The following is a 24326-nucleotide window of genomic DNA, read 5'->3' as shown; positions in this document are numbered from 1 at the left end:
GCCACCACATCCCTCTTAAGTATTTTTAAGTATTTTAAAGTATTTTAAATTTAAATTTATTTAAGTATTTTAGCATGGGGAAAAACAAACTCTTCTGTTAGTATGAAACTCAGCTCCATAGAGGCAGGGCTGGCAGTATTATATCGGCCTCTTTCGTTTCAATGGTAGCACATGTAAAAAAGCTTGCCACATTTTTGTCCATTTATAATCTGTAAAATTAGAAATCTGCTATGGGCTATTTTTTAATATAGGCCTTTCATTCTCATTGTGCTAGTTTGCAAGATCAGCCATTCCCAGCCAGTTAGTCTCTAGAATGCAATGGGCTTCAATCCCCATGTTGGTTGGGAATCACAGAAACTGAAATTTGATACATTTGGAAAACACATTGTTCGAAAAGGCGGTGCAAAATCAATAATTATCAATAGGTGATTTATAAGTGCATTACCATACATTTAAATGGTGGACTTGATCAAGCAGAATGAATCAGCCAGTTGGCTTCTGAGGACAGATCCAGAGAGAAGATAACAAACAATACATGTCAGTCTCTTTTGCACAGAGACTTGATCCCCACTTTGGAAATAGGTTTTTGAGGGGGAAAGCTCTTAGAGGAGAATTGTCCTAGTTCATAGACCATTACCCAAACTGAAGCAGTTACTCCACCACCAAATAGAGACACATATTCAGGAGCCTTCTTCACCAACTTTTGGTGCTTACTTACTTGCTTACCAACTGGAACTCAATAGTATATTCTGTTCTGCTAGTAATTAATACAATTGAGCGAGTCCAGAGATATTTCACAAAAATAATCCTCCATTCCTCTGCTCGCAACAGAATACCTTATGCCACCAGGCTTGAAATTTTGGGCTTAGACAACTTAGAACTACATCGCCTTCAGTCTGACCTAAGCATAGTACATAAAATTATCTGCTACAACGTCCTACCTGTCAATGAATACTTCAGCTTCAACCACAACAATACACAAGCACACAATAGATACTGTGGTGGGTTTCAAATGTTTTTACTACTGGTTCTGTGGATGTGGCTTGGAGGGTGTGGCATGGCTTGGTGGGCGTGGCTTGGTGGATGTGGCAGGGGAAGGATACTGTAAAATCTCCATTCCCACCCCACTCCAGGGGAAGGTTACTGCAAAATCCCCATTTCCTCCCAATCAGCTGGAATTTGGGGGGCAGAGAATAGATGGGGCAGGGCCAGTCAGAATTTTTACTACTGATTCTCCGAACTACTCAAAATTTCCGCTACCGGTTCTCCAGAACTGGTCAGAATCTGCTGAAATCCACCTCTGAATAGATACAAACTTAAGGTAAACTGCTCCAAACTCGATTGCAGAAAATATTACTTCAGCAACAGAGTAGTCAATGCCTGGAATGCACTATCTGACTCTGTGGTTTCTTCCCCAAACCCCCACAACTTTAACCTTAGATTGTCTACTGTTGACCTTACCCCATTCCTAAGAGGTCTGTAAGGGGCGTGCATAAGCGCACCAACGTGCCTACCGTCCCTGTCCTAATGTCCCAATTTATTTGTATCCATTTCATGTATTCATAATCATGTTTATACTTATATCTGTAATCTTATATATGCTTGACAAAATAAATAAATAAAATAAAAATAAATAATCCTTTTCAGGGGTTCACGCACGTAGGCCAAACAGTTATCCTCCAAAATAGAATAAATGAAAATAGATGAGATACTAATACATCATATAATTCAGGCCAGCAAAATGCAGAGATTATAGGAAGGTGTATATATTGGCTCCATGTTTTCCTAATTAAAATTACTCCCTCATTTTCAGAGATTTCAATACTTTGAGAGGTTTGCATGTGATTTTACTTGAGAAACTGTTAAATCCCTTGCCTGATGTCATAGTCCTAAACCAATCTGTTGCTCCAGTACAACTGTCTTTAATAAGTCATGTCACATTTGGCCCTCAGATTTTTTGGCAAATGACAGTAAATACCAAAAGCTTTGTTCTTTTATTACCCTGAATGTGTGATGGATAAAACTAAGGATACATATGTCCTATTTCATTTTTGCTTCCTATCTTATTGTGTATAATATTCCTACCTCTTGAGTTTATTATTTATTTTATTTATTAATTTTATTTCTATACCGTCCTTCTCCCGAAGGACTCAGGGCGGTGTACAGCCTAATTAAAAACACAAAGACAGACAAAATTTAAAAATAATTAAAATTATTAAATAATAGGCCCAATTTATAAAACCCCAAATTTAAAATCCCATTTAAAACCAATTAAAATCTTTACATTGATAGCCCAGCCGGGCAGAACAACATGGTTTTGAGGGCACAGCAAAACACACGGAGATCAGAGATTTTACGAATTTCTGGGGGCAGATCATTCCAAAGGGCAGGGGCTCCCACAGAGAAGGCCCTCCCCCTGGGTGTCGCCAGCCGACATAATTTGGCCGATGGCACCCTGAGGAGACCCTCTCTGTGGGAGCGAACTGGCCGGTGGGAGGCTACTGGTGGCAGAAGATGGTCTCGAAGGTATCCAGGTCCAATGCCAGTTGGAGTTCTCCAACTATGTCACAGTCATCTGCAAGAGAGTTCTATTGACACCTGATCCCCAACTGATGGAGAGATCTCCTCATGCCCAACAAATGGAGTTAGAATTCTACTCCCTTATTTGATCTCTCTTGCAGTTGAAAGAATACAGAGCAGGGATTACAGCAGTTGTTTCATCTGGTGAATTACTGAACTGAAGACAGCAAACATCTCAGTAAAATACCTTGCTGTACTAGTTGACTTTTTCTACCCAAGCAAGACTTTTGGGAATCTGTAGGACTGCAGAGCCCCACCACTATTACTGTAGACAACTGTTCCCAATTACTACTTAGAACAGCTGCTTCATTGTACTTAAGGCATGCTGCTTTCCATAATTGGCTATTAATGTGAGATTTGTGGGACTGCAGCCAAAGGGTGAGTGGTAATACTGCTCCCATTGGAGAAAGAATGCAGTGTGGAAGCACCAGTGGAGCAATAGATGCTCTTCTCACTTCAGGCTGGTCTTCTTGGGCCACCCCATGCAAAGATCTGAATTCATGAAATAGCACATTAAGATGTGATTCTTAGCAATTTAAATGTATTGAAATATTCATTTAGATATGTATTTTGAGAGCAAATACCCATTTAAATATGCCTTTTAGTTTAAAAATCCTACCCTCACGGAATCTGTAATATTTGTATTTATTTTCATATCTCCTTCTTAATTATGATCTCACATCACCCCCAGTTTAGTGCTTGGTTCTTCACACTTAGGTTGTTTGCTTGTATCACTTATTTTGTTCTCTAGCATTTCTGATTTGTTCTTAGTCCTTTTCTGGGAAGATTTGTGGTTTATTTGGGGGATTTTTGCCAAGATATCTCCCTTTACCCTGCAGTCAATGATTTCCATCCCTTTGGTTTTATGCAAAGAAGTCTTGAGTTTAACTGGAGTATCTCAGCTTCCTCAGCCAGCCACCAACAGAAACAATAGTCACTCTGTTAGTATGGATTACATCAACACATTAATGTGTATTTCCATCGCTGGCCCTCTGGCATTCATTTAGCTAATAAATGCTATTCTGAGAACTGTGTTGATGTTAGCCATGATGCAACAATGGTGCAACAACTAAGATGCTCTCCTGTGATAAACGGTTATATAAATGGAAGGTGCTGCTGGGGAAAGAGCAGCATTGACTGCATTGTAATCAAAACACTGGAGAAACATGAAATATTTGCATGGGTAGAATTTTGGTTTAAGCATAATGAGGAAGACTATCAAGGAGAAAAAGAACTTACTATGTGAAAAGAAAAAAGCAGATAGATGATACTGAATGTCTAAGGATAAATTTTTAGTATATCTAGAAAGGTCTAGGATAGGGGTCTCCAACCTTGGCAACTTTAAGACTTGTGACTTCAACTCCCAGAGTTCCTCAGCCAGCAAAGCTGGGAGTTGGTCCACAAGTCTTAAAGTTGCCAAGGTTGGAGACCCCTGGTCTAGGAGATGTTTCTCACTGAATCCCTGGAGAACCATTGCTGGTTAACGGACCTCATGCCAAGTTATTGTATATACAGTAGACCAAAACTCATGTCCTCTTCCAGGCAGATTTCTGTGCCTCTTTATGGGGGAGGACGAGAATGAATGTTGTATTATCTATGCAACAGCCTTGCCCAAATTGGTGTTCTTTATTGTGCTGGGATTACAAACTGCAGAATGGCCTATGCTAACTTGGAGAAAATCTGGAGACGGCAAAGTTGGGAAGACTGATGTCACTTAATGGTGCTGCTATCCATTTCATTGTGTGTGTTTTTATCACAATATCTAAAATCTTTTACGTAACTGTATGGAAGTGGAAAATGAATGTGTTACACAATTATATTCCCTGGAGACGTAGGTGTTATTTTTCTCAACTATATGTGCATGAAGTAGAAAATATGCCTTAAATGCTGCAAAATGTATGAAGAAATTCTAGAACTTTTACAGATACTCAACAAACTGGAACTTAAATTAAAACCTTTACTGTCCAATATCTAATCCTTTTATTCTATACTTTGATTGACATGAGTCTTCACTGAAGAGAGACATGAAACAAATGCACATCGAGATGCAATTGTCCACATTCATCCATTCAAATGGCCATTATGAATAAGCTTTGGGTACATACATTGCTTCATCTACTCTTGAATTTGACTCAGATTAATTACTGCTCAATTATACAGTGAACAAAAGAAAACTTGGATTCAGTTCCATCTATTTTATTCTACTTTTCACACCAAGAGTTCTTTTTTTAAAAAAAACCTATCTCCATAAACACTTTTTTTTAAATCTGTCAAGACTATTCCACCTTAAAATATATATTATTAAAGTCCTGACTGGATTCTGCAGTTGTGGCAGTTCCTAGAAGTCTTTCCCTATCCAAGAAAAAAATTCCATAGTAAATCATAAACCATCTGTACTAGCAGGAGAGAGATTTGTTTTTGGATTCACTACTGCATTACAGCGTTTCTTGATATGCAAGGCATCCACCTCTCTTGAAGGAGAAGGGTGCATTACAATACAGGTTGGGAAGCATAGCTATCCAAAGGACATTTTGAGCAGCCCTTTGCATTGCTGCTGTACTCACAACTGTATCTAGACCGAGCCATTGTGTTAATAATGGAATCATCCAAGAATGTTTATTAGTTCATGCCTGAATATTTTGCAATAATTTAGTCTGAAATAACCAAATTAGTCATAAGGGATGTTCCTGACCAGTTTGTTTTGTTTGGGGTTTTTGTTTTAAGGAAAAGTAGACCTGGCCAGGGACATCCCTAATGACTAATAAAGATATTGTTCTATGGCTGTAGTGTCTAAAACATCATAATTCTGTCATTTCCTTTTTCTTTGTTCTATTTTATAAAACTATGTACGGCTTTGAGACAGCAGCTGTTCCTAAATTGGACATATTTGACAGTAGATTTCTTTTGTCTTGGATGGCACAGAGGAAAGGAAGTGATTATTGCTCTCTTTCTTCATGATTTCCAGCAGAAATAGTTTTATACTATTTGAACTTTTGCAGCTTAGCAGCATATGTCATGGCTGAATTATTTTGTAGTATTTTTTTAATCTAGATTTTTTTTTTTCAAAATTAATTGAAAAGTGGGATGTATGAGAACACTTTCATTCTGGTTCCCCATGGCCTTCGTCAATTTTTTTTAAAATATATTGCATTATGTCTTTGCCTCTGCCTTTCTTGCTAGAAATTAGAGGCTGTCTTGGACTCATCCATCCATCTGTTCTGGATAATCTATATAAATAAAAATGTAAATGTCCGTTTGTACATAACTGCACACCTCCGAAAGTTCTTCACCGATTGCTTTCAAATTTTGACACAAAGTTGCATTCGACTACGGGCGTGTTTTTATATACCTATATTATATACATGTCACACCTGTGACAGGTAAAAACATGAAAAACATTGGAAAACATTGAAAGACATTGACAAATATTGAAAAACATTGAAAAACAGTGCCACCTGCTGGACGTAAAACCAACATACCAACATTTTACCACATGAATTTTGAAATTTAAATCACAATTTTTTCACTAGGTATAATTCCAAAACATCAACAACAACAAAAATCAGCAGTCCAGATACAGAAGACTCAGGTAGCACATTCCATTTACATGTTTAAAAATGCTATAAAAATTGGTGCTCTGTTCTCTGAGGAAACATACTATACCACAGCTGCAGTTGTGTTTTTACTGAATGAAATGTCTAAAAATGGGCATTTGCACATATATACCTGAATACTTATAGGAAGCACAGATGAAGGAAATTTTGGGGCAAAGCAGACTGGTTATGAAATGTCACTTCATCAATAATTTCCAGGATAGATAAAACACTTAGTAACAAATCTTGGCAATGCCATGAAAGAAAATGAACATTTTACCACATGAATTTTGAAAATTAAATCACAAATTTTTCACTAGGTATAATTCCAAAATATATCAACAAAAAAATATCAGCAGTCCAGATACAGAAGACTCAGGTAGTCCTTGACTTGCAACAATTCACTTACTGACCATTCGAAGTTACAACAGTACTGAAAAAAGTGACTTATTACCATTTTTCATGCTTATAACCATTGCAGCATCCCCATGATTAGGTGATTTACATTCAGCTGCTTGACAACTGACTTACATTTTTGACAGTTGCACTGTTCCTGGGTCATGTGATCACTTTTTGCAGTCTTCTGACAAGCAAAGTTAATGGAGAAACCAGATTCACTTAACAACAGGGTTACTAATTTAACAATTGCTGTGATTCACTTAACAAATGTGGCAACAAAAAAAAGTGGTAAAATGGGGCAAAATTCACTTAAGAAATTTCTCACTTAGCAACGTAGATTTTGGTTTCAGTTGTGGTTGTAAATTAAGGACTACCTGTATTAAAGATTGATTGGATTCGATTGGAAAGATTTAAAGAGCTCAAAACCAGATAAGAAAAATATAGTGCTACAAACATAGCAATAGAAACTTAGATATAGAAATTCATAATTCTATAAAATATAAATAGTTGTAAATTAAAGTAATGGGCTCTAGCTTAAGATAGGTAGGAGAGTAGAAACAAATATATTGTTAACATAACATGCTGTGGTGCGGAGAGCTGTAAAGGCCTGGCCTGAAATGGTCAGGGTGATGGCGGGGGATGCAGAAGAGGCCGGGCCAGAGACAGAGATAAACAGAGAGAGAGGGAGAGAGATACATAGAGAAATACAGAGAGACGGGGGGGAGAGAGAGACATACAGAGAGAGAGGGTGGGAGAGAGAAACAGAGAGAAATACAGAGAGAGGGGGAGAGAGAGACGTAGAGAGATACAGAGGGGGGAGAGAGAGACAGAGAGATACAGAGAGAGGGGGAGAGAGAGACAGAGAGATACAGAGAGAGGGGGGAAGAGAGAGAGAGACAGAGATACAGAGAGAGGGGGAAAGAGACACATAGAGAGATACAGACGGGGGAGAGAGAGACACATAGAGAGATACAGAGGGGGGAGAGAAAGACATAGATACAGAGGGGGGGAGAGAGACAGAGAGATACAGGGGGGAGAGAGATACAGAGAGAGATACAAAGAGAGAGGGGGAGACAGAGAGGGAGGATTTTGTGGTTCCCATTGTTTTTTAGCAACCGGTTCTCTGCCCTAATCACCAGCTGCATAGGCGTGGCTCGGGGGCTGTCATATGACTGATGAAAGTGAGTGACGTTGAGTTGGCCACGCCCACCAAATGTTCATGGAGAGTTTGGAACTTCAGCCTCACTCTTTTAGCCCAGCGGAAGCACCAGACTGGGCCACAGCAACGCGTTGCCGGGTACAGCTAGTAGGTATATAAAAACAAACTCCATCTCTTCTAATCTCTGAAAATGCACTCTCCGGTTGTACATTTGTGATGAATTTATTGTTGTATTAACTTATTTTTTTCTCTGGTGTCAGGACTGCCAGAATTCTGGCAGCCTGCTCTGTTCATAACAGTTTTGATCCTCCTGACCATTCAGAGTTACAACGGTACTGAATGCTGTCCTGGGATCATTGTAACCTTCTGACAAGCAAACTCAATGGGAAACTCAGATTCACTTAACAATTGTGTTACTAACTTAACAACTGTAATTATTCACTTAACAATTGTGGCAAGAAAAATCGTAAATGGGGCCAAATTCACTTAACAAATGTCTCACTTAGCAATAGAAATGTTGGGGTCAATTGTTGTCATAAGTCGAGGACTACCTGAATACAGTTTGTATGCATGCATTTATCTTCTGGTCAGCTGGCTGAATCATTATAGGATACTTAATATCCCATAAGTAGCTAATGTAGGTCAAAGGACTAAGACCTATACCTACTTTTAGCTAGAGCGAACATAAATCACATAAAGTATGAGATATAGCAAGGATGTCAAACTCGCCTCGTCATGGCAGCATCAAGTGATGTATCGGGACTTTTCCCCCCTTCGCTAAGCCTGGTGTGGGGGTGGCCAGCGCCTGACACATCCAGCCCACGGGCTGCGAGTTTGACAGCCCTGAGATATGGCAACACTACAGAGCATTGGCCAGCTTTGTATACCAGATGATTTGTCCTTGGCTTCCCAAACTAAACTGTTACCTAGACTTTTATGAAGGACACTGTTCCATCACCAGTGTTGAAGTAAGTTTTAGCTGCTGTCCAATTACTTTGCTACCTGGAATGTCATTTGCTTCAAGCTGCAAAAAGACCTGGTAGAACTACCAGCTACCAGCTGTGTTCAAGATAATGGCACCACCAGGAGCTTTATTGAAGAAGTGGGGAAAGGAAGTGCCACTATAAGAAGTTCCCACCACCACCATCCCAAAGTTGGAACATAATGAGAATCTCAAGATAGCTAATAATCTTGTTTTCATACAGTCATTCCCAGAAGTCAAAAGCGGCCAAATACCTGCTGATGCTGAAGACAGTTATTTTCAAGTCTAGGATGGGTTTCCTTAACCAGATCAGCCATTAGGACTTTTTGTATTGGAAATAAGATAAGAAATAACTTATGTCATGTGATGCCAGGAATAATCACTCCAAGACTGAGTGGCTGTGGCTTCCGGCTTCCCAGTATAGTCAGCTGGTGCCATCGCTGACTATTGGGGGTGAATCTTTGCCCCCCACAGAGAGGGCTCGCAATCCAGGTGTCCTCCTGGACTCACAGCTGTCTTTAGAAGAGCATATGACGGCCGTAGCCAGGGGGGCTTTTTATCAGGTTTGCCTGATCCACCAGTTGCGTCCCTTTCTGGACTGGGAAGCCTTGCGCACGGTCACTCACGCCCTCGTCACCTCCCATCTGGACTATTGTAATGCTCTCTACATGGGGCTCCCCTTGAAGAGCACTCGGAGGCTCCAACTGGTCCAGAATGCGGCTGCGCGGGTGGTTATCGGCGCACCTCATTACGCCCATGTAACACCTCTCTTGCACGAGCTGCACTGGCTCCCAGTGGTCTTCCTGGTGCAATTCAAGGTGTTGGTCACCACCTTTAAAGCACTCCATGGCATAGAACCAGGATATTTACGGGACCGCCTTCTGCCACCAATAGCCTCCCAATGACCAGTCCACTCCCACAGAGAGGGACTCCTCAGGGTACCATCAGCCAAGTTATGTCGGCTTGCAATACCCAGGAGGAGAGCCTTCTCTGTCGGAGCTCTTGCCCTTTGGAATGAATTGCCCCCAGATATTCGTAACATCTCTGACCTCCGGGTCTTTCACTGTGCCCTCAAGACCCTACTGTTCAGACAGGCAGGGCTGTCTAACTGAATGATTTTAAATTGGGTTTTAATATTGGGTTTTAAAATTTGGCCAAAACTATTTAATGATTTTAATTAATTTTAACTATGATATTGTATATTTATGTTTTTAATCTTGGCTGTACACCACCCTGAGTCCTTCGGGAGAAGGGCGGTATATAAATAAAATTATTATTATTATTATTATTATGCCGCCCTGATGACATGAGTTTGACACCCCTGGTCTGGATGATCCCTAAAGTCTTTTGTAGGGTAGGCCACACTTTGCCATATAACAGGAGTGCCAAACTTGTATTAGTTCTATTCTTTACCCAGCATGTCAAGGAATTCATTCCCAAAGCAGACATGTCAGGTTCCAAGTAATTCTACAAGCTGGATGGCTAAAATTTGGTACTGGTTCAGTGAGGGCTCTCAGGCTCAGACTGCAGACTAAAGGGATGCTACTGAGTTGCACATTTTGAACCTCATGCTTGTAGCTTCCTCTCTCATTTTTCAGACTATTTTCAACTGTAACCTTTTATTACTAATTAGTTTTGAAGAAGAGAGAGTTTGGAACAAGCAAAGGTTACTAGATTCATAGGCCAGATGGGAAATGCTCAGAAACCAGATTTAGCCCACGCAAGCCATCGTGCCAGTAACATGTAGAGCATTTCTTCAAGAAAACAGTAGCAGTTACAGCATTTCTATGAGTACAGTGAATGTATGTGCATTGATGGTTTTGTTTTCCTTTTTTAAGGTGATATGATTGCATCGGAAGGAGAAACATTTAAATGCCTGTGTGTAATGTATTGTTTTATTTCAACAATTGTTTATAAATGAAAAATAAGCAACCATAACATGAAAGAGGCCCCAAATAAATCAAAGTAGGAAAACAAAATAGGATAGTGATACAGTTCTTTGTCAAATGCCTAATAACTGTTATAAGTAACTTGTAACAGTTATAATTTATATAAGTTAGTAGTTACCTCTAGATTTAGATAGTTCCAATGCTTGTTCCTTTTGAATTCGTATTTTAAAGCATTTAGTTTACTAGACATCTTTTTTTAATGAATAATAATAATATTATTTGGATTTAATTTAAAGTGTATTTGTAAGCCTGCCTGAGTGCAGTAAGGGTTATTTGCATTTGCAAGAGTTGCTGTTTTTTTAGTGTCCATAATGGATACTATATTTGGTCCATTGGGGCCATGCGTGTTCACTCTGTCTTTGCTATCTTTTCTCTGCAAGATGTTTTTTGCAAAAGCTAAAAGCAGCCTTCCCTAATCTGATGCTTTCCTTATACATTGAAAATGCCATTCCTAGAATCCTCAGCTAGGATATAAATCTATTTCAACATAAAGTATATGATTTGAAACCACATACTGGGGTTAGCCTTTGTGTTATTTACTAACTTTACTTGTGGCTCTTTACCACTGTCAGTTCACTGTGAGGGGGGAAAAAAATCCAGGAATTTCATATTAACTTCATAGTTTTCCCAATTCACGTGGATTCTGGAAAGATAAAAGTATTATATTTTCTTACTGATGGTGCATTTAAGAAAGAGAACTTTTCTCCAAAATATAAGACTGTATATTTGCCCAATCACTCACTGTATATCATTATATAAATGGTCAATCTTAGTTTTGATATACCGCTAGCTCTGCAGCCAAGAAACATTTTTTAAAAATCAAATATCGGTGATCATTTGTTTGCAAGGTCATGAACTTAGCTGGAAGCTGAGTGATTAAGCTTTGAGATGCATGACTGTCTCCTCTGTGTATGTATATTTTACTTCTGTTTTTTAAGAGGCGTATGTTCAGAGTTCATTGGACACGTTGTGGGGTGCTTTTTTGTTTCAGTGGCTATGAAAACATCAGAAATGCAGTCTTGTTATAAACCGTGGTGCTGTCCTAGTCCAAGTCAGCCACAGAACATTCTTTTGCCTCCAGAGGCCCATTTTTAATAAGCTCTGTCATGTCTTCAAACTACTGGTTAGAATTAAAGAATAATATTTGGCCTTTGTTTCTCTCATGTGGTTCAGGTTTTCTGTAAAAGATGATCCATTAAGAAGACAGAAAATGAATTTATATCATTTTTTTCTACAGAGGGTTCGAACCCTGCAAAACCAAAAAAAACCAAACACTGGTGAATGGCACATGTTTGCAGTTCAACAAAAGTTTATGCTGGTTCTTTGTTTTTTTTTCATTTAGACACAAGAAGCATTTAAATCAAAGCAGTGTTGCAAAGATTTCTGGTTCCTGAATTTTGCTCTTTAGATTTTAATCTCATCCTCTTTGATGGCTCAAAGGGAGTGAAAATATTCCAATTGACTACAGTAATGTTTATGGATCATTGCAGCTCCCACATCTTTGGGAATAGAGCAGTGAAGTGGTAACTGGTACCCTTTTTAGATAAGAGAACAGGAAAATCCTTTTTAAATTCAAGGACATTCAGGCAAGGCAGTCTACTAGTCATCAGGGATAGATATTACCTCCAGTATCAGAGCAAGTGTATATTAGTATGCACTAATGGAAAAATGTATTTGCTTTTATGTTTTGCCTGTGGGCGTCCCAGAATCATCTGTTTGCTGGGATAGACAGGCTTTGGGAGTCTTCTTACATTCTAACATAATCTGGCTCAGTGTTGAATACAAGAATTGGAAGTTATTAACAATCTACCTTATGTGTGTTTCTGATCACATGGATCTGAAGGGCACTGTTGTTGATTTATAGCGAGCAGTTGCTTCTCTCCCAAGATTAGATAAGGTTGGGATGTAAATCCAATCAATAAAGTAAATAAATTCCATTATTTTTAAAGCCACTTTGATTGTGGCTATCTGGGGTAACTTGCCTGTAGTGGATTTTTGACGATTCAGTTTCCAAAATTTATAGCAGCCATTATGCAAAGTGTGTGCATGCATGTGAGATGTGTGTGTTTCAGCGAGAAAAGGAGGGGAAACATAATCTCAGACCCAGAGTGTGTTTGCATCATTTCCTAATGTTTCAGGGAGTTTACTGGGGAAGATACAGTTACAGATTATATGAACGTAAGTATCCCACCTTAAATTATTCCACTTTCCATTATCCTTCTTTCAGTTATTTCTATTGCCATACCTTTACATAGGAGACTTGATAAGGAAAAATGTGGTATTTTGTGAGGCACATATGTTTGTTTGAAAGAGAATTTTCTTTCTCTCTTTTACAAAATAAACATGCAACTAAAGATGGCTCCATTAAAACACAAAGACGAAAGATTTGAAAGAAGAAGCCAGACAGCACCTGTGTTCCATTCTTACCTTCCCTGGGGGTTGAGAGGTGCCCATCCATATACTTTAAACACAACAGAGTTGGAAGGAACCTTGGAGGTCTTCTAGTCCAACCCCTGTCCAAGCAGGAGACCCTATACCATTCTGGCAAATGGCTGTCCAATCTCCTCTTAAAAATCTCCAGTGTTGGACCACACACAACTTCAGGAGGCAAGCCATTCCATGATTAGTTGTTTCCACTGTCAAAAAAGCTTCTCCTTAATTCTAGGTGGATCTCTTTTTTTAATTATCTTCCACCCTTTACTTCTTGCCCTGCCCTCAGGCATTTTGAAGAATAGGCTCAAATATTGGAAGAATCAGGAGACCTTGGACACAAAGCCAGCTGGATATGCTTGGGCTGGCCATTTTCTCTCAGTTTGGAAAGGAGGAATGGCAAACCGCTTCTGAAAGAGAAAATTACTTGTCCAGGCAGTCTTTGAGAATCAGACACAATTGAAAGGAGGAAAAGTAGAAGCAGAGGATTATTCTATAACTTCACATTGTTCAATATAGCTTAATGTCTTACGATCGTCTAGATCTGAATCCAAACTAAAGCTATGGACATCCACTTGTAGATCAACGATTGGAAGAAAAGTAGAAGAGTTGGTTAATCTTTTCCTTGTCACTTGGGAATTAAATATGGACCAGGAGAATGGGAATCTGGTGGCAAATAAATTTAATAAATTATTATTATTGTTAGATGGATCCAGGTATGGTAAAGCTTTCCTCTTACACTTCTGAGGCTAAGCATAACAAAAAGACAGTCAGTACTAGCTGTTTCTTAAAACAAGGTCAGATATAAGTCTTACTGCCCAGTCAATATTAGCAGCTTTCCAAGAAGCATACACTACAAGAGAACTCAGCCAGCTTTTACGTTGTTGGCTTTCAGCTGGTATCTATTACCGTTCAGTTCCAAAGTGATCCTCCTGCTTCAGTTGTTGCTCATGCTTACAAGTGGGCTTTCCCAACAACAAACAAGGAGAAGAGCAAACTCAAGGGAGAGGCTAATTGCTATCTTCTCATTCCTGAGCCTTCTTACCTGCAACTGCTTGGTTTAACAGCTCAGGAGCAAATGGAGGAGAACATTAGGGAGTGCCATCAAACTGCCAGACCCCCACCACCACCCCCCCGCTGGGATTGCATTTTCACAGCAGATATTATTCTGACGTCAGGATACGTGGGAAAGAAAGACAGTAGTTGAGTGAAATCTGCCAATGATGCTGTTACCAAACATAGAGACAGCTATGACGCCCCCAGTAACAGCTGCAGTACTTTGGAGAGCCAAGCAACGTACAAACTAAACTAGAATTGGTAGTTGACATGCCATAAAAAGATTTAATTCCTCCTGGAAAGAAATATTTTTAAGATTTCAGGTGGGAGTTGTGAAATAAAGAGTTACACTCATATAGACACTCACGCTGACAAGTAAATACATCTAACTCTTTTTCTACAATGTAGTAGGTTGGAGTAGTCAGTGACATGATGGAAAGAAATCTAATTGTACAATTATTTTTTTAATCTCGCAGTAGTTTATTCCAGCAGATAATTTTTTAGATTTGTTTTGAATCTGTCTAGTTAATCTGTCTAGTTTAAGAGCCGAGGTGGCACAGTGGTTAGAGTGCAGTACCGCAGCTACTTCAGCTGACTGCTAGTTCAGCAGATCAGCAGATCAAATCTCACCGGCTCAAGGTTGACTCAGCCTTCCATCCTTCCGAGGTGGGTAAAATGAGGACCCAGATTGTTGGAGGCAATTGCTATTTAGTATACTGTCTTTGGTGTAAACCATCCAGAATCCTCGGAGAGTGGGCGGCATAGAAATATGATTAATAAATAATAATAAATAAACAATTTTTAAAAGGCCACACTGTCAGGAAGCAATGCATGGAAACTAGTCAAGGATAGAACCAACCTAGAACTAAGAATAAATTTCCTGGTAGTTAGAACAATTAAATCAGTGGAACAACTTTTCTCCAGAAGTTGTATGTGCCCCAACACTGATGGTTTTTAAGAGGAGATTAGATAACCATTTGTCTGAAATGGTATAGGGTTTTCTGCTTGAGCAGAGGATTGGACTACAAGACCTCCAAGGTCCCTTCCAATTCTATTGTTCTGTTCTGTAATTGTTGAGTTGTTTTCTCTTTCCAGAATTCAAGCTATAAACATTCCAACTTGTAGCCAAAACTACACTACTGGTGCATAGAGGATATCTGTAGCTTCACCAAGGTATGGTGACCATAGAGTCACTAAGGTTTTCAAAACAGAAAAGAAGTTAATTAGAGGGAACCAAGAGAAGAGTACAACAAGGACTGAGTGTGCTGGTTTACCTATTTGGGTAAAATCTATGCATGATATGTGGGTGTGTTGGTGTGTAATAGAATAGAATGTCTGGTGTCCACAAAATCCATATACTCCCATGCAGAATTTTGTTTCAATTTGCAAAATTCTAATTCAAGATAATTCAGGAGAGACAGGTTCTAAATTAAATCTGGTTTTGTAAATTGCAGTTAGAGGGCTAGAGCAGTTTGCAGAAAGAAAGTTATTTATTTTACAAGTCTGTAGAGATTCTCAGTCATCCAGGTCATGTGCCAAATGTGCTTTTTCAGGAGGCAACTGGATTTTCTTGTTTCTTCTTTTTCTTTATTTCTTTTTCTTTTGAAGACATTCCACTTCTCATCCAAGGAGCTTCTTCAGCTCTGACAGGATAGTGGGGAATGGAATTTAATGGAATGGAATTATTTATTTTACATTTGAATTCACACATCTTTCCCGTGAAGGGCAGAATATTTAAGAGGAGTTCCCCATCTAAAGAAGGTCTATCAGGTTAGCTTGATAATGATTTTTACATAATTTTTTTAAAAAATGCAAATAAACTTTCAGTAACTGACTAACAGTTGTTACTCAGACCTGCCAAAATTACTTTTATTCTGTTGATTTTGACTGGTAGCTCGGCTTTGATTATTTTCCATTGAAGTTTTTCTGCATTTTGATTTTATGTAACCTGTTTTTGAAAAAAATAAGTTACAGACTAAAAAACAGAGAGATCGACTTTAAATAAATAATTCCCAGCTATCTCTGAGCAATAATGGAAATCTTCCTCATATACCAGAACAAAATAGACAAAATAAAAATAGAATGAAATGAATCCTTAGGGAAGGCTAATTCCCTAAGGAAAATACTTAATTCAGGTCCAAGCCACATAATCAATGTCAGTTCAAGGTTTTTAGAGAGTGTTAGACCCGATATGTTATGGGGCCTTTTTCTATACTAGAGGTGGGGAACAATGGCCCCTTTATGACTTGTGGACTTCAACTCCCAGAATTCCTGAGCAGCATGGTTGAAGTCCATAAGTCATAGTTCCTCACCCCTGTGCTGTACTATACTTATACAACAGACACCCACACACATTCCACCTACTAATTTACTTACCAAATAGTGATATTGAAAAGGTTGATCAATAACATCAGTCTCCTTTGTGGGATCTGAAAGTTGCTGTTTGGTTTTCTGTAACACCCCCAAAATAATGTCATTCTAGAAGGTATCATGGGAAATTAAATAAAGTTTCTATGGAGATTCTCAATCATTCAGGTCATGGTTGTCTGAAAAGTGCTTTTCAAAAGGTAACTGGAATGTATTGGTTTTTTCCCCTTGAAAATGTTTCGCTTCTTATCCAAGAAGTTTTTTCAGTTCTGACTGAATGGTGGGGGATGGAAGGATTTAAATTCTTCCATTCCCCACCATTCAGTCAGAACTGAAGAAGCTTCTTGGATGAGAAGTGAAATGTCTTCAAGAAAAAGACCAACTCCAGTTGCCTTTTGAAAAGCATGTTTAGGACAGCAGAAAGAGTTTTGAAAAATCCTTGAGTCACATTTTGTTCACATTTGATCTCAGTACTTGCATCAGCAAATTTACAGTACAAACAATAGTCTCCATCTATATTTCTACTGTAGAAATACTGAATATGGATATCCCCTTAAATAATTTGAACATTGAACATTTTTGTACATTTGAACATTTTTGTGTAGATATTCTCAAAATGGGAGGGGGAAAGAATGTACTTATAGAAAATGAAGATGCTAATATTGCAGCTTAAGCAGTGGTGGGATTCAAATAATTTAACAACCGGTTCTCTGCCCTAATGACCAGCTGGGTACGCATGGCTCGATGGTCATATGACCATGTGGGCATGGCCAACTCAATATCGCTCATGTCGATGGGGGCTTCGCTTTAGCTGTTACAATGTCAAAAGGTTTAACCAGAGAGGCAGTTTCTTCTAAGCAGGGCAATAAAGATTAGGCTAGAAACAACACCAGAATGTTTCCTTCCTGCCTTCCTTACAGGATTAGCCCTGTAAAGTGGAAAAAAAACCAAAATAAGATTTCTTTTAACAACCGGTTCTCCAAACTGCTTAGAAAGTTAACAACCGGTTCTCCCGAATAGGTGGAACTGGCTGAATCCCACTACTGAGTTTAAGTCTCCAACATTTTATAAATGAAAAAAGGCCTTTTTGTGTTCTTGGCTGTTAAAGTCTCTCTGTTGCCTAGCACCTTAAGGTTTTCATGACAGAAACTGAGTGACAATCAATTTATTATAACAAAATATCTGTCTGTCTGTCTCTCTGTTTGTTTGTGTCTGTCCGTCTCTCCTACTCACTCACTCACTCACTCCTTTATGAATTCACAAATTAGTATAGTATATATTCTGTAGATATATATTTTGGACCAAATTATAGAATTAGACTTTCTCCTACACATGATTGAGTCTTCCACAGATTTTTTTCCACAAATTTTGTGTGAAAGTCCATTCTTGATGCATGCTACTGGGAAATAGGCTTTTAAGGCTTCAAACAGTAATAATGGAAAAGAAAAACGTATGATGCTGTTTTAAAATCCAGACTACAGTGACCTCCAGTGGTGTGAAGGAATTATTTAAATTGTTGGCCTGGAGGGAAATGATTCACTTGTGTGGGTTTGAAGTAACAATTGTGTAGTCCCACTCCAGCATGAATATTTGCTATAAATAATCATATAGCTGTAGGGTGCGTATATTTGTGTAATTATAGAAAAGGAGCATCCTTTTAGCAACATTTTTTCTGTTATGGAGTTAGGAATAATAGAGAGTTTGGGCTTTTGTTGGCTTTCATCATTTTATGCCTGTATCATACCTCCCAACTCTCGGCTTTGCATTTTAAAGCCAAATTAAAAGGCAATTTTCTGGATAATGTTCATTACACTTTAGTCAAGTCTGCATGTGATGTCATTTTCTGTTCCTTCTGAGATTTCTGCTACTCCCATCTTAATTACTTTTTTTCATGATTATTCATCAGGTACTCCTGTAATCCTACTATACTTTAAAACATATATTCTGTAGAAATACACACATACACACACATATCTTCGCTGGCTTCCAGTTAATAGCTGCATTTGTCTGTAGAATTTATAGTTTTATTATAAGTATTGTTCAAACTTTTATGGGGATTTAAGTATAGTTAAAAACATTAGAGAAACTAAATGCCTTGTATCTCTCAAATTGGATTCCCTTTTGTTTGACACATCAATCACACAAAAGTGCCTTAAAACCAGCCACTTTATTCACAGGAGCATAAACTGAAGCACAAATTGTCAAACTGTTTTGGGGGCAGTGGTGGGTTGCTCCTGGTTCGCATGAACCGGTAGTGGTGGTGGTGGGAGGCTCCGCCCACCCGCCCAGACATCATCAAAAACAGTCTGTGCATGCGCAGAAGCTGTGTGCGCTCGTGTGCTACCAATAGCTATACGGTAGCACCGGGTTTTGAAACCCACTACTTGGTGGGTATTAGTAACAATGTAATAATGTGACTTGGGGCATAATCCAGCTAATGTTAAACATCAGCCACACTCAGGGCAAAACATAATAGCTTCCATACTTTGAACAGGAAAGATTTCATTGGAATAAATGAAACTTCAAAGTGCTTAACTGTGACCAAATAGTGTTCTTTGTGTATGTTTAAAAAGCAAAAGAAGGAAGAGGGGCAGGAGTAGAAGGACAAGGAAGAGAGGGAGAGGGAGGAGGAGGAGGAGGAGGAGGAGGAGGCCCTCAAAAGCTTTGCTGCTGCTCTAAGGACCTCTCCAAAAGTTGCCCTCAAATTGCAATAGAAGGGAGAATTATTAACTATAAATGGTTGCATTGATGGTATTTAACTTGTTCAAGTTTATTTAAATATGAATTAAAAACTATTTTTGCTTTTATCCTGGCCCCATCAACTCGCTTGGAATGCAGACCTCATGCTAGCCCAGAAAAAGTTGTGCACGCTTGATTTATATGCATGTTCCACCTACAAGGATATCATTCTGGTTCTTCCAGATTTCTGCTATATTGACCAACAGATTTGGGAGCCCCAATGGATTTGGGAGAGTCTAGTTCAGTGGTGGGATTCAGCCAGTTCGCAACACTTCGGGAGAACCGGTTGTTAACTTTCTGAGCAGTTTGGCAAACTGGAAGGAATCATTAGGGCAGAGAACCGGTTGTTAAATTACTTGAATCCCACCACTGGTCTAGTTCCCAGTTTAACACAGATCTCCAAAGCAATGCTTGAGCCTTATTCTTATACTTTTCTGTTTCTCTGCAACTTTTCCTTCCTCTCTTTGAATGCAAGTCTTAATAAATTACTGTCTGGTTTAATCAATTAGTCCTTTGCCTGCAGAGGGGTGATCCTAGTCTAATTTGTTGACAAATTATGACTTGATAAAATTAGGAAGTAATTAATTAAGCTATGTACATAAACTATATAAACAAGCTGGTTTTTTTTTAAAAAAAATCACAACATTTTAAGTCAGTAGCAGCAGCAGTAATCTAACTTTCTGTAGCCCAAATGGCTTTTCATCCTTTCCCTTTCTCTCAACCCTTCTGTAGCAGCTGAGAAAAGGGAAATGTCAGAATTTATTTCAGGCACATGTCTTATAGTTTGGGCAGAAGAGAAAACTTGAGAAATAAGTTAAATGAAAATGAATGAATAGTTTTCTATGCCCATATGATATCAACATATGTGTTTGGAATCTTCAAAGGGTATAGATACATAATATACAATACCACTCAGATGGGTGGGCTTTGCTTGGACACCATGCTAACCCAGTAAATCTACGGATAAGCAACATGGCATCCATGGACACCCAATTGTCCTCCAGCTAGCTCAGACTTTCTATCCTATCTGATTTTTTAAAAAATATACTAATAACAAAACAACAACTTAAATAAACTTCAATGCCACAAAGCAGAGCACTAGCTTCTAGCATCATATTTAGTTGTGTGTAAGAATACGTTTGAGCCCAACAAAAAATCCACCAGAGTCAATTTAGAAAACATCAGTGGAGGGATTATCTCACTCTCTAGTAAATGGACATTTTGTGACTGACCATATTGACAGTGGTAGCCATTTAGAGAATACTGTAGGCAAGTCCTCCAGAGGCAGCCATTGTGTGAGCTCTAAATATTGCACAGCGCCTCAACTCAAAAGGCTGCCTACTTCTTCAGTGAGCTACACCCCAAACAGAGTATACATCAAGAAGAGTTAAATGGAGAAGCTTGATTTTTTTAACCCTATGTTCCAGTAAAATGGGCCTCTTTTATCTTGCTCCAAAAGATATTTTTCCAACCATAGTAATGGTATTAATTCTGTCTAGATTTTTAGCCTTATAGTTATATTTGAGAATTTTTTAAAAAAATGTTCACTTGTACGAAACAATAGTTGCAGCAAGAACAATCAGAAGGCATTTTATTAGGTAAAAGGAAATGCATCACTTTTCCTTTTGCAAGTATCCTTAGAGAATCACTGGATTGCAAGTCCAAAATCCTGAAAGTCAGGTAACATAAACAACCATCTTTGACATGCCTTTTTAGATGTATAGGAATTACAGCTTCAAGCTTCCCAAACAACAAAAGGGCGGGATCTTTCTGATTACGAAAACATTTTTTAAATTACATCTCTCGATGTATGGGTTATAGCAGAGGTCTTCAGACTTGGCAGCTTTAAGATTTGTGGACTTCAACTACCAGAATTCTCCAGCCAGCTTGGCTGGCTGGAGAATTCCAGGAGTTGAAGTCCACAAGTCTTAAAGCTGCCAATTTTGAAGACCTCTGGGTTATAATATAGATATTTTAAGTTCTTCCCCCGGTCAATTGGTAACAAAAAAAAAAAAGATTATATGAAGCCTAGGAAGTTAGAAATTACAATATTAACAAGATCAGAATGAGTGTAGTTTGCATGACTTTTCCAAAATAATCCTATTTCTGGTTTGCAACCTAAAACAATGCTATCACAAGGCCTGCTGCTATGCTGCATTCTAACATGGGATGAGACATGGACTAGCTCATCTTTGGATCAGTTATAGTCAATGTTTGGTCTATATTGTGCAAGCAACACTCCTGTTTTTAGTCCTTTGCCCAATGAATAATTGACTTCTAATTCTAAATTACTTCATTTCATCTGAACTGCTTTATCTTGGATTTGAGCTAATGCATTTTGGCACTCCTTAGCTAGATCAGACCTTGTTACTAAATTCCTTCCTAAATTCCATTGAATGTGTACCAAAAATTAAATTAAGTAATGATTTTTCATTACATCATTGATTTTGCTATGGCACAAGTGACTATTTTAGAGTCCCATAAAACAGGTTGGAAATACAGTGCTATATATTTCTTTAGTTTTAATTTTTCTTTAGTTTTAAGTGAAGTGTAAGCATACATATTCCAAACCTGGCACTTATATAGAGCAACCTACCACATTTTGAGAAAATAAGGCAGAGAACATATTTTAGGGAGATATGGGCACTATAATTTTCTTCTGCTGAGTTGGATCATTGATTTGTATCCCATTATTGACTATCCTGTTCGGAGCTCCCCTGCATTTCTGCATTTCTATAATCTCTATCCACTATGAGCCATGCCATTCTCCAATATGGGCTGCAGTAAAGCCTTTTCATATGCTGAAAGTAGAATGGGTCCACCCGCTTATCAATGATTTTTTACTTTAAAAAAAAACAAGGATGTGATTAGTTATTTTTCTTGATATTTTAAACTACAGTTTATATGGTACCTTGTATTTGTCTAGGCTGGCTAGAGCTAATGGAAGCTGAAGTCCAAAATTTGTGGAGGGCACCAAGTTGTCTACTTCTAGTCTCATGGGGTATGATAGACTTAGGAAAACTCTTTGATATAGTGGGATGAGACTACATGTTCTAGTCCAGGGGTGCCAAACTCGTGTCATCACGGTATCATCACGTGACGTATCGGGACTTTTTCCCCCTTTGCTAAACCAGGTGTGGGCGTGGCCAGGACGTGATGCATCCAGTCTGTGGGCCACAAGTTTGACAGCCCTGTTCTAGTCGGTGATGAAGAGTTGTTCTTAATAATTCATTTAGTTGCTCTTCCTACTAACTTTCTACCGCTTATACTCCAATTGAATAGGCACAGGGTAATTTTATAAGAGGTATTGCATACACTTCTAAATGTAGATCAAGTGAACATTTTAACCTTCATTTAAAACATTATAGTTGGACTGCTGAATTTTTGGATTGACTATCTTCTCCTCCTGTATGTGAGAGGAGAATGAGGACTCATTTGTTTCTCATTAGATAATAATTTGGGAGACTCTGGCTCTTTCTAACTAGTTAATAAAAAAAGGGGAGGTATTAAACTAACGTTTCAACCATTGGAGAAGGCTACCTTAAATTTTAAGGGAATAGCAGTAGTAATATTCAGTAGTAATTTAAAGTAACACAGCAGGAAAAAATAAATATCAAGACTGTCCATTTTTTTTCTTTGCAAACTGTCTTGCACATTGAACTGTTGCTTATCTTGTCTTACAACATCAGGGGCAGGAACTTCAGAAGATAGCAGATCAGATTCTGTACATTGGAGTCCCACTCAAAGAAGAGGAACTTCAATCATCTGTGAGTTGTTACCTCTAACATCTCACTATTCAGTTGAGTCAAATTTTGAGCTGAATCAGATTATTTACCAAGTAACTTCCAGATATGTTAGGTTATAAATTGCAAGCCATCATAATCCATATAAAAGCTAATTTATTCTACATATGCTTCTGAAACTCAGCTGCTACCAGTTCTTTTGGTTGGAAAGTCCCTGGATCAAAGTCATGCAAAATTGCATTTATACCTGATCTACAACCATTGTGTATCTGAACAAAATTAATCAAAATACAAGATAATAGCAATTCTAGAGGATTTTTTTTTACCAGAAGTCTTGCTATGGTTCTCTGAGATACTTGGCCTGCCACAGTAAAAACAGATTGACATCAAAGGGTGTTACACGCCACACATTTAGACTGAAACAGGATCCCAGAGGCAGATCTCAGTAATTGGGAAAAACTTTTAGGTGTGTTACCCTTCACATTGTGCTAGCTCACAGATTTCCTAGGAGCATTAAGGATTCTTTAGTACATTAGTAGCTCAAGATTAGCTGAATGTTGGCCATTTTGAAACCCAAAGCATCAAGTATGTTTCCTGATCCCTCTTCATCCTATATTTTTCATTATGACACAAGGCAGCTCTGAGATCATCACCTGCAGGTTGAATCCTTTGAGTTTATTCCCATAGATGTCCCTCTTCAACTGGGCTGGATGATGCAAGTCCGTCTATGATTTCCCTCCCTCCCTGCAAACCCAAAAGCTGGGATTGAAGCTGCTGTGAGACGTTTATTCAGATAAATGTAACACAGCAGGAAGCAGCAGCATAGCATTAGTGTGGCTTTGCTTTGATGCGGCAAACACAGCTGGTAGCCAAAATGTGCATATGTGTATAAGAGAGATATCTTTGCACGTCATGGCTTCCGCAACAACTGTGATTAATGCAATAGCTGAAGATAAGGGGGGGAAAGTGCTGCATTTCCAAAAACAAAAAATGCAAAATATGAAATCCCAGTATTTTGATGTACAAAAGGGAATTTCCCAACAACAACAACAACAACAAAATTGGTTGCTCTTATATCCAATTTGCCTAAAGCATCTGTAGAAAAATCTGCTGATAATGGTACTTTTGAAAGGAGGTATGTTGATAGAATTAGCTGTTACCTCACCTCAATAATTAATTTTCAATATACCTAATGCAGATAGGGTGCTGATGCTTCCCATCCATGCTGTTTTAATTTGCGTTATTATCCTGCAATTTCATTAAGGGAAAGAGATATAATGTGATTTATTTTGTTACAATCAATCAATATATAGACTTCTGAGAATTAAT

The 24326-nt window shown here is 38.5% G+C and overlaps 1 protein-coding gene across 1 annotated transcript in view; it reads left to right on the top strand.

The window, feature by feature from the left end:
• Positions 1–24326, top strand: part of PRKCE (protein kinase C epsilon) — a 345221-nt gene that overhangs the window by 225217 nt on the left and 95678 nt on the right. The gene's annotated exons all lie outside the window — the stretch shown is intronic.

The sequence above is a fragment of the Pituophis catenifer genome, unplaced genomic scaffold (assembly GCF_029215685.1).
Source record: "Pituophis catenifer annectens isolate HBS135680 unplaced genomic scaffold, rPitCat1.0.hap2 SCAF_1, whole genome shotgun sequence".
Classification (NCBI taxonomy): Eukaryota; Metazoa; Chordata; class Lepidosauria; order Squamata; family Colubridae; genus Pituophis; species Pituophis catenifer.
Note: the sequence above shows the minus strand (reverse complement) of the source record. Positions and strands in the feature narration are given on the sequence as shown.